Source organism: Euprymna scolopes, chromosome 8 (genome assembly GCF_053919585.1).
Source record: "Euprymna scolopes isolate OS-2025 chromosome 8, ASM5391958v1, whole genome shotgun sequence".
Lineage (NCBI taxonomy): Eukaryota > Metazoa > Mollusca > Cephalopoda > Sepiida > Sepiolidae > Euprymna > Euprymna scolopes.
The window spans coordinates 34,818,279-34,830,804 of NC_136489.1; the positions used below are offsets into that span (position 1 = coordinate 34,818,279).

General features: G+C 33.9%; 1 pseudogene; it reads left to right on the top strand.

The window, feature by feature from the left end:
* The first annotated feature begins 11,441 nt into the window (after nt 1–11,441).
* Nucleotides 11,442–11,599, top strand: LOC145284281 (U2 spliceosomal RNA; annotated as a pseudogene).
* The last annotated feature ends 927 nt before the right edge of the window (nt 11,600–12,526 follow it).

Consider the following 12,526-nt stretch of genomic DNA (forward strand, 5'->3'; position numbering starts at 1 on the left):
TTTACCGACATATCCTGCGATGAAATTAAAAATTAATTACTTACGTTTACTTAGCAAAAAAAGATCTATTTTTCATGTTTTATTTCATATTTTAACTTAAATTTGTACTCGAGATAATCGTTCATGAAAAAAAAACTCGTTGAAAAGATTAGATTAGGAGGAAAGAACGAAACGTTGTACGATGATTTATATTCCATACATGTTTCCCGTCTTCGAATAGAGTAGTGTACTTATATTTACTTTTTCTTATAGAAAATAAATCTGTTCCTGAGATATTTAATGTTTTATTTCGTTTTTATGAGTTTAATATATAGTTTTTCGTCATGCAAAGAGACTTCTGAAAATCAGATTTTTCTTTCTTTTCAAACTTTATGTGATATGATTGTACATAACTAGTTGTTATTAAATATTTTGCATTATTTAAAATAATAATGTTTTTGTATAATATATCACACATATTTCGGGACTCACTAATGCAAAAATTAGATCTTCCAAACTGTATAAATTAACTGAAAGTTACGACTCTCGTGGTGATCTGTGTAGATTCATAGTACCCAATCATGTCGGAAATGACTCCGTCGCTTACTCTCTGCATATGCTGTTTTGTCATTTCAATACATCTCATCTTTTCTAACTCGTCTCTTTTCCTCTGTTGCAAGGGACAACAAGCTGGCGACGAAGTATCTTAACAACAAAACACACAAATCGTGTATTTGCCGAATATGCTGTGGTAAACTCTAAGTCAACAAAAACATTATAAAGTAGTTATCTATGTTTGGAAAATTGTTAAATTATACGCTTTGTAATTAGTGTCAATCAACCTTTATAAAAGAGGACACATTATAAATGCATTTATTTGTTCTGTTCTATTTTAAACACTCATTTATTAGCGATGCGCATTCGAGTATTTTGTTTCTCATTGAATACAAGATATAATTTCGTGTATGTTATTTGTGTGGTGAATGATCAATCAAGGACCTTCGCCTGCCCATGTGTTTTGAGTTCATTTATCTACCTCTCTATCTATCTATCTATCCATATATCTATATCTATCTACTAGCATGGGTGCTCGGCGTTTCCCGAGTGTTTGGACGTGTTTGTTGAGCAAAAAAAAAAAGGTAGTAAGAAAGGTAGGCTCGAACCCGTACGGCGAAAGAGGAAAAGCACGGAAAAATGTGGTGCCTTTGCTCTTACGGCCACTGCCAAACCAGATGTGACGTAGGTTTAACTCAATGTTACACAATCGGAAAGAGGGAATGACTTTCGAAAATATACCTGAATATGTAGACACATGCCTAATTGAGGGTGTAAAAATTAATGTTTTTTTAACAGATTTTTCGGTATTCATCGTCTTCAAAACGATAATGATCTTGTGAAAATTATTCGCCTCTGTCGAAGGTTTTAGGCAGAGGTACAAACAAAGATATATACATTTATATAATGGTAGCTCAAATATTCGACCCAAACCCATTAAAAAGCTTACGCTCTCTCTCTCTGAACACCCTTTATGTAAAATTTCAAATGTTTAGACCAGACATTGTCTAAGTGATTTGGGTATAGACCGACGCGTTCAATTTTCATTCTAGATTTTGACCCCTGAACGTTTATTGTTTTGGGTTAAAATCACGTTATTAAGTTAGTTCCATATCTAAAATTTCAATTTTCATACGTGAAATTGCTTGTGGGATTTGGTATAGTTCTCAAACAAAAAATCGTTAAACTTTGACACTTTTATATCTAAATTTCTGGCCGAAAATCGATGAGAAAGATTTTTCCAAATCTCAGTACCTGTATATCAAATTCCTTGTCTGTAGACTGACAATTGACCGAATTATTTTATAGAAAAAATGTACACAGACAGAGACTTTACTTTCACTTATATATATATATATATATATATATATATATATATATATATATATATATATATATATATATATATATACTAGCAAAAGTATCCGTCGTTGACGGGGTTCACCAACAGCCTACAGAAAATGGACTCTTATTTATGAAAATATGATAGGTTATGAAAAGGAAGGGTTGTAAAGAGATAGCTTCGAATTTGGGTGTATCACAGCCAAAGCAAACTATAATTAAAGTAAAAATAAAATATATGAACCGCATAATTTATTATACCATACCTGTTACTTATCACAATATTGTGTGGATCTATATTAAAAAACATTGTTAAACTTTGTGACATATTTACATTCTATGGAGATCAGACGATAACGAACACTTCATAATTTTATTATACCATATTTTTTCAAACTGAATGATAAGTATCAAAGTATACTTAGGCAGATAGATATGAAACGTATTTATTAAAGTGTGTGTCTATTTCCATTCTATGGAGGCAGGGCGCGAACGCACACCCCACAATTTTATTATACCATCCCTATTTAAGTTAAATCATACTTCTCAAAATATTCTCATGAAAATCTATATAAAAAACACTTTTTTAAATTTAATTTGAATTTTTTTTTTATTTCCATACTTTGTGGGCAATTCTAATACATCATCATTATTTCAGATCAAACATACTCATTCCTGTGTTCGATACCTCTTCTATCATTATATGTGATCAGTGTTCTATAAAAGTCAACCATATAGGAGTCTATTCGTGGCCAGGCACACACACAGACTTCCAGCTTTATATATATATATATATATATATATATATATATATATATATATATATATATATATATATATATATATATATATATTTATATATATATATATATATATATATATAATTCTTAGAAAGTTAACGAACACTGCACCTACATTGATTAAATAAGTTTGTTTAAATAAATATAGTGAGTGTATATTCAAAACAAGTAAACAGATTCCATTCATTTGATTAGAATCAGAGATCGTTGTCCAAACTGGATAGATATAGACGATAATAGTCATTACCGTTATCTTTTCTATGAGTCGATTTTATTTAAAGTATAATTAAATCAGTAGATTAAATGAGATTTTTGCTTAAAAAAAGTATTTCAGATGATGTATTAAAGACTAGATTTGTTTTCAATGCGTTGATAATTATTTCTTCAGATTTGTGACGAGTAACAACATTTGTTATTTTTAAATTTTGTCAAATTATACTATTTTTCCGAGTCAGATTTTTATGTTGTGAGGAGATTTAATATTCTTACATGGAATGCAGTATATTACAACACATTTTGTTAGAAATACTTTTGTTTACTGTTTATACAAGCCCAGATGTGCGGCGTTGCCCGGGTCTTTCTAAATATAAAAAAAAGACACCCGTGACGCAAAGCAGAAAAGAAAGTGAAAGAAAAACTGACGCCTTTTCGTTACGCCATGACGCGACCTCGCAGTATCTAAATAAATAGTAATTGACTGAATATAAACAGTTATTCACGAAGAACTAATTACAGCACAGGCTGTTCCGTTTTGTTAGTTTCGCTTTATTAATACGAATCAAACCAACATTAGAAATGAGAAAATCTTATCAAAACTCGACAAAAAAACAAAAAGATTGAAACAATTTCCGTTTGCGCATTTTAGAGATTACGATCTGGGATGTGTGCACACACTTATAACGGAATCTAACCGATGCGGGAAGCCCGACGCAAATATCCTTCATTGACATACACAAATTTTGCCTTTCATTTATTAGGCGACTGGCCTGGGTACCCGACTTTGCACGGGTGTGTAGATGTGTGTTTTGAGTAAATAAAAGAGGTGTAAGCATGCAGGCAGTAACCTGATAAAGAATTATAAATAATTCACACACCAAAAGACAAACGTAATTTAAGTTGTAAAGTATATCAAGCCTATATATATATATATATATATATATATATATATATATATATATATATATATATATATATATATATATACGTTTTATTTTGTATTACCGTATCTCTCTGTTAAGTTACATTATTGTTTCGGCTACACGGCAGTTTTTGGTCGTCTGTAGCGTCCTCAGACTGTTACACAAAATTCGCTATTTTAGGAGGAAAGACTGGAAGAGTGAAGGAAATTAGGGGGGTGCGAGGAGGGCGGAAGAGGAAGAGAGGAAAGGAACAAGGAGGGAAGTTGGGGGTGTTTTATATGTCTATAATGTTTTAGTTTTGGGCTTTAAGGAACTTGTGGCGGAGGGTTTGGGGGAGTTCATTTCTGGTTTGACCGAGGGCATATGGATGCATGAGGGGAAGGGGAATATGTGGGGGTGGAAGGAGGGGCACTTAAAAATTCGAGACTTAGTGTTTAAGGTTTAGCTTCCCGTTGGTGAGGTGATTTCGTGGTAAGTATGTCTTCAGCTGTTGGGTGTTCACTTATGTTTGGAGGCTGGGGGAATATTATTCGGGATATTTTTTTTTCAGTTTTTATTTTGTTGTTAATTGTTTGGAGAGAGTCAGCTAGCGGTCGCAGCCACGGGTACACACATGCAAACGTACACACATATATACTTAAAAGAAACGGCCACGGGCACACATACATGCCCGCCCTGGCGTGCACATATATGTGCATATGTGCGCCTGCATGCATAGACACCTGCGTTTGTCTCGCTTGCATCAAATTTTCTTAAAGATGCTAATACTGAGTGCGCGTGCGTAGGCATGGATGCGCACATACACAGATACATACACATATCGACGACCCTGCCCCCAAGGAGGCGATTATACGGGCTTCTATGCGCATGCTGATTCAGGCATACTAGAACCCCACGCATACGTTCCAAACCGTGGGCGCATGCAGATACCAATACTCGTGAGCACATACATCGACATATATACACAGCTGCACGTCTACGCACGCGCACCCAAGGATACTGACATTTGGAAAAATCTATGTGATCGAGTTTCGGCCAGAAATGTGGCTGTTAAGGGATCAAAGTTCAACGATTTGACCTTTGACAACTCTAACAAATACGAAAGAGATCTATAAGAAAATTCGACCCACTGGATCCTTGAGTCCCCGAGTCTATGGTCTCCTTAAATTTATAAAGATAATATTCTCTGCAGACCGATTCTATCCATGGTTGGCTCTACTCAATATGCCCTTGCCCGATGGCTCACTGAGCTACATTCTCCTTTCCGCGAACTCTATTCTACTTTTTGTGTTTCTGATTGCTTTACTTTCCCCAAATCATCAGACTCCCAAGCAAAACAATGTTACCTTTTTCTCGTGTGATATGTTTAGTTTATTTACTAACGTGCCAATCGATGAGACTATTATTATTTGCTTCTTTGGTCTCTATTGTAGTGAACTTACTCCTCCTTCTTTACCGGAAAAAGTATTTTATCAGACTCCTTTCTCTCTGCACTAAATCCGTCGAGTTTAGTTTCGATTACTAGGTGTACCCACAAATTCATGGGGTCTACATGGCCAGCCTGTTAGGCCCCATCCTTGCCGAAATTTTAGTTGGATTTTACGAATGAAAACTTTTAATTAACTACACAACACCCATGCTTTATAGTTTTGTTGTGGCTTTTCATTCGCAGGGCCTTTAAACGTCTCAGTGCCTTACATCACGCTTTATCTTTACTATGGAGATAGAAAAGGACAACCCTCTCCCCTTTCTCAACGTATTGATTTACAGTTCCTAAGGAGATTTCCTTACTTCTATATATAGAAAACCTACCTTTACTTGTATATACATTAAATGGTGTTCTTGCACTCCTTAAACAACTTAGTAGATGTTAATTTATACGTTGACACATATATCTTTGGTTATTTGTTCACCCGTGTCGATTCTGAAATTACTAAAATTAAGCAAGTTTTAGTCGATAATGGTTGTTGGGTATGAGAGGAATGGATTCGCAAATCATTTTTATAAGCACCGGCTGTGGTGCTTAACAACCAATGAGGACGTTTCAAAATTATTATAAAATAGTCGAATTTTAGATTCAATCAGTCTGCCGTTTACTACGCCGCGGCCAGCATTTGATTCTTGGCCGCAATCTTGGTTACTGATCTGAACTACGCTGCCATCTTTGTTAAACACAATGTCTCACAACTTAACAGGTTATGTGCCTACCCATCGTCTTTTCTTTGACGGATCGGAATCTAAATTCGAATTGTGGCAGGTAAAATTTCTGGGATATCTAAGTATTCGAAAACCACACAAAGTCATACAATCTCTAACCGAGAAGCCAAACGTCTCCGAATTTCTCGAAAAGGACGCGACTGTGTTTGCAGAACTGGTTCTAAGTTTAGACGATAGAAGTCTGTCTTTGATTATAAATGAAGTATTGAATGATGGGCGAAAAGCATTGAACATATTAAGAGAACATTGTCTATCGAAAGGGAAATCGAAAATTATATCACTATATACAGAACTATCGTGTCTGAAACGTAATCTCGGATGAAACGATCGCCGACTACGTTATAAAGGCAGAAACAACCGCCAATGCCTTAAAACTCTCAGGTGAAATAATAAGCGATAGCTAGTTGATATCAATGACCCTCAGGTCCAGCCGATTTTACACCATTTACAACTGCTATACCTCAAAAAGACACACCCATAAATGTCAGCGAATTTAAAGTGACATTGCGCATTCACGAAGAGACTAATCATATGCTCGTGGACAATAATAACTCTAGCAATATTATGAAGTTAAAAAATGCTTCTCGAAAGCAGACACCATGAAAATTACGTACCTCATCACAACGTATTCTCCAAAGGTAATTTTCCTAAGAAAAAGAATATAATTATCTGCTGTGTTTGTGGACGACCCAACCACAAAAGTTTCCAATGTCGATATAAACGCTCTAAAATGGACTCCGTCAAAATGTTGAGAACTTTGAGGAAGAACATACATTTCTATTAACATGTCACTTGGATCATACCACAAACAATAAACATTTCCTTGTAGACTGTGGTGCTACAGCGCAAGTTATCACCAAGGAGTCTGATTTTATTAATTTTGATTAAGAATTTTATCCTCAAAGTCATTTTGTCGAACTTGCCGACGGTTGCGAACTAAATAATACAGTCTTGAAAAGAGGCGATGCTAAAATATCCCTAAACAATAATAAAAGCGAAATCTGTAACTGTATTCTAATAAATGCTCTGTTCATACCCACATTTAAGTAAGACATATTTTCCGTGCAGGCTGCAATTAAACAAGGCGCGAATACACAATCTGGCCAGAATAAATCAAAATTGATATACCCCCATGGAACCGTATTTGACATTAAAGAAGATGGCCGACTGTATTATTTAAAAAGTAGTGTTCCCTCAAAGACTGCCTGTCACGACTTGGAAGCCTGGCATAACATTCTAGGGCACTGCAATACAGCTAATATTAAAAAATTACCAACTGTAGTTGAAGGCATGAAAATAATACCTTCCGACGATCTCCCAAATTGTGATGTGTGCATAGGGGAAAATGACAAAAGATATAAGCCGAACGCCAGACAAAAAAGCTACAGAAATTCCCCCGCTTGTGCATTGTGACATAGCAGGTCCGATCAGCCCGATGGAGAGAAATAATCTAAGGTACGTTTTGAACTTTATTAATGATTGTTCCGATTTAATTATGGTTTATGTTCTTAAAAACAAATCGGACACTATCCTCGCCACTAAGAAATATTTACCTGATATTGCCCGTACGTTTCTGTAAAATGTATTCGCTCAGACAATGGGACTAAATTTACTAGTAAAGACTTTGAACTTATATTAATTAACCACCGTATTAAACACGAGAAATAAGCGCCATATTGCCCCTTCAAAATTGGTACCGCTTTTTGAGATGACAAGGTGCCTCCTTATCGAAGCAAAATAAGCGCATAATTTGTGGACGTACACTTTAATGGCAGCAGCATGTATCAGAAATAGATCGTTCAATAAAAGGCTAGGATAAACACCGTATGAAGCGTGTTGCGGTGTAAAACCTAAAAATAACAGAATGAATCTATTTGGTTCTGATTGTTTTGCATTTATAGAAAACACCAGTAAATTAAATACTAAAAGCGAAAAAGGTACTTTCGTAGGTTACGATAAAAATAGTCAGGCATATTTAATCTACTTCCCAAACAAAAATGCCATAAAAATGATTAGATGTGTAAAATTCAATGATACATTACATTTTAAAAAATGGCGATCCAGTGGAGTGAAAACGTGAAATATTACCTAGTATCTTAAGCGATTACAATGAAAATATTAATAACGACGGCAATTCCATTAGAACTTCTGACGAAAATATTAACCAGACACGTCGATACCAAATAACGGAGCGAAAAAGGCCAGACTTCTTACAAATTGAAAAGATACAATATTACGTCTTGTATTACTGTTATTCATTGAACAGCGACCAGGAAAGTTATAATGAGGTGATTTATTCAGAAAATCACCAAGAATGGTAACAAGCTATGGTATCCGAATTGACAGCTTTATATAAAAAAACACACAAACGCAACAGTGGCAAAACCAACAGATAAAAATATAATTCTTTCGCGCTGGTTTTTTTTTCGAAAAAAAAAAAAATATATATATATATATATATATATATGATATATATATATATATATATACATATATATATATATATATATATATATACATATGATGAAAATAATGAAAACAGTATTCCGACAAAATAGAGAAAATAAAAAAGGAACAACCCGTATTATGTGTTCACCAACGTTTCGTCTTTATTTCGAGACTTCCTCTGGGTGAATGAGATTAAGAAACCAAAAAATATACCAGTACAAAATATTTGAAAAAGTTTCACGTGCACAGTGTGACGCAGTTCTATTTAAGAGAAACGGAAAAATTGATGTTGGAAATTCAAAAAGGAAGGGGGGCTGGCGCTGTTAAAGAGAAGGAAATTTTAGTGACGTCAATTAGTCGTTAATTTAATTTTAAAACTATGAACGCAAGTTTATATTCTTATTGGGAAAAAGATATATCTGTTGAAATTTAAATATAAGTTTGTAACAGGAATGAAATGAGTGTTTTTTATGTAATTTATTGATTGAGATTATGTGTTAATTATTACAGGGGGTGTTTGAATGGTGTGAGAAAGTTAACCTGTGTCCACAGTTAAATAATGTTCTTTTAATAACATTTTACTTATTAATGGCGCTATGTTATAGAAACCTCCACATTGTTTTATAGTGCTTGAAATTGCGATAAGCGCAGATTCAAGGAGTCTCCGGCGCGGTTTATTTGAAATAATTTTAACTACTTTTGCTTGTTTAAAATCAAAGGTGTGGTTATGTTGCAATGAATGAGAGAATAATGCACTAAGAGAATTGCTATTTTTTATATCTCTTTTGTGTTCATTGAGCCTTTTTTTCCAATTTACGCTGAGGTTCACCAACGTATTTATGATGGCAATTATGGCAAGGAATAGTATATATACCTCCATCGAGAACTGGTTTGTTATAGAGATGTTTCGTGGTTTTTAATATATGTCTTATGGTTGGTGATGTGGTTTGTACGATAGGAATTTTTAGTTTATTTATTGTGTTATAAATTATTGTATTATTGGTGGGTGTAGGTAAAAGAAGATGTCTGTTTATGAGAGAAAGGTCTGGTGTGTATGATTTTTTATTATTATTTATTCTGGAAAATATTTGTGTGGCTTTTCTCTTAGCATTCAATATGAAATATGTCGGATATTGCAAGGTTTTCAAAATGTTTGTAAGGTATTTGAATTCTTCGTCCAGATATTCAGGACTGCAAATTCTGAAAGCGCGTAAGAAGAAACCAATTATCATCCCTGTTTTTATTTTATTGTTATGGTGTGAATATAAATGTATGTAATCGTTTTTGTGTATAGTTTTGCGGTGAACTTTGAAGGATAGTTTATTATTGGATTTAATTATAAGTATGTCAAGAAAAGGTAATGAGTTATTGTTTTCTGTTTCATTGGTAAACTTTATGGAAGGTTCGACTGAGTTTAATTTGCCTGTAATGATATTTATGCGCGTATTTTCAGGAAGAAAATTAAGATGTCGTCAATGTATCTGAAATACTCTGTGTTTGGAAGTAATCTGAATTTGAAAGGAGCAGATTCTAGGAATTCTAAGAAAAGGCAAGCTAATACTCCACTAAGAGGGTTACCCATAGGAAGACCAAAATTTCGTTTAAAGAAATTGTTATTGAAATGAAAGTAAGTCATGTTAGTTATAAGTCTAATGATTTTTATAAGAGTGTCGGGAAGAAAAGGTAAGCTAATGTTAGATTTTTTTAAATGTTTAAGGAGTAGATCCAAGCATTTTTAATGGGGACATTAGTATATAATGATGTTATATCTAAGCTGTGAATAGTTTTGTTTTGCACGTTAATGTTTTTTATTTTGTTCAGTAAATCTCCGGAGTTCTTTATGTGGGAGGTGCTGATAGTGCCCAGTAGTGGAGTCAAAACGTTGGATATGGCACGTGCAATTTTGTGTGTGGCACTACCGATGCCGGATATTATAGGACGCATAGGGATGTCTGGTTTGTGAATTTTTGGCAGGCCATATAGTGATGGAACATTGGGGTGGTATTCAATGTATGACATCCAAGTTTTGTTGTATTTTGCAAGTTTTTTATAAGATTGGTTGAAATTCTCAACACTTGGATTTACTGTCTTTAAATCAGTTTTGGTGTAAGTGTTGTTGTCTGCCAACAATGTGGTAATTTTTTCCAGGTATTCATCTTTTTCCATTAATACTATACCTCCACCTTTATCAGCTGGTGATATAATCAAGTTCTTGTTATTCGCTAGGTGTTTCAAAGCATCTATGTATCTCTTAGGAAGTACAGTTTCATATGGATGAGTAACTGCAACAGAAATAAAACCCTGTATGAAACCTTTTTGAAAATCCGTATCTTCATGCTTGTAATTCTTCAAAATTGCGTCGGTGGTAATATTTGAATGTATGCCAGTTGCGAATTTTAGTCCGAAACTAAGGGCTTCAAATTTCAAATTTCAAATTTCCTTCTATTTAACAGCGCCAGCCCCCCTTCCTTTTTGAATTTCCAACATCAATTTTTCCGTTTCTCTTAAATAGAACTGCGTCACACTGTGCACGTGAAACTTTTTCAAATATTTTGTACTGGTATATTTTTTGGTTTCTTAATCTCATTCACCCAGAGGAAGTCTCGAAATAAAGACGAAACGTTGGTGAACACATAATACGGGTTGTTCCTTTTTTATTTTCTCTATATATACATATATATACATACATATATATAATGAGATATACACATATCATTATATATATAAATGTATATATACACATGTATATACATATATGTACATATATATATATATATATATATATATATATATATATATATTACCATGATATTATTTCGCTTACCGCTCCGTCCGTTATCATGCTGTGCATCCCTAAATAAAGAAAGTGTATTCCAAGTAATCATTGTCACCTTTTAAAAGGAAATTTAAATTAAAAACAAAAAAATGGGGTCGCTGTCGAGGCAAAACTTATAAACATGATGTATCTTTCTTGGCCTTTTGGCTAAGATCAAAGTGTAGTATCTCTCCTTCACGTGCTACATTTCAATTTATTCTCTCTCAGTGGAAGAGAAATCCTTTACGACTAAACAATTTTTTCTCCGCGTTAAAAAGGACACTGGTGTATAAATCCGTCCCGTTGGTAGGCATTGTGAATAGGTTCTATGTTTAATGTAACAAAGTTGTAATATTAATAAACGTAACTGAAAATGTTATTTCTGATTTAATTACAAACTGCCCTGGAAATGTCATTTCTGATTAATTATAAAATCTCCTGGGAAATGCGCGTTCTGATTATTAATTTACTTGCCTCCCGACAAGTGCAGAAGCGGACATGAGGTCGGTTAAAAATTTAGGGGGAAACCCGCTCCCTAAAAGAGCCACTCTGGTCAATAACAAAAATACAAATTTCATCAGTAATGAAGGATTTCTCCTCCATTAACCAAGACAAAAAAATGGGATTTAAGTCACTGTAATGCTGAAACTGATACTACACTCAGAAATTCATGTTGAAGTAATGTTTGCCTAATCCTTAACCGTATTAATGTCTTTGTGTATTACTTCCGAAAAACTGCTGAATCAGTTTAGGATTGAAACATAACTGTATTTCAAGTATATTTTTAGCAGTGGATTAAGGGATAGGAAGTCAGTCCCGGAAAATAATCAAACCGTTTACAACTTAAACATTACTTAATTTCATGTATATTTTTGACAGTGGGGTGTGGGATATAAAATGATCCCCGAAAATGGGTGAAACCGTTTACGCATTACACATTACTTTATTTAATGTATATTTTTAACATTGGGGTGGGAAATATGAAGTCAATTCCGGAAATGGCCGCAACCATTTACGTTTTGGACAATACTTTATTTAATGTATATTTTTAACAGTGTGGTGGGGATTATAAGTCAGTTACAGAAATGGTTGAAACAATTTACTATTTAGATATTACATTATTCCATGTATATTTTTAGCAGTGGGTTTGGGATATAAAGCCTGTCTCGGAAATGACTAACACAGTTTACTATTTAGACATTACATTATTTCATGTATATTTTTAGCAGTGG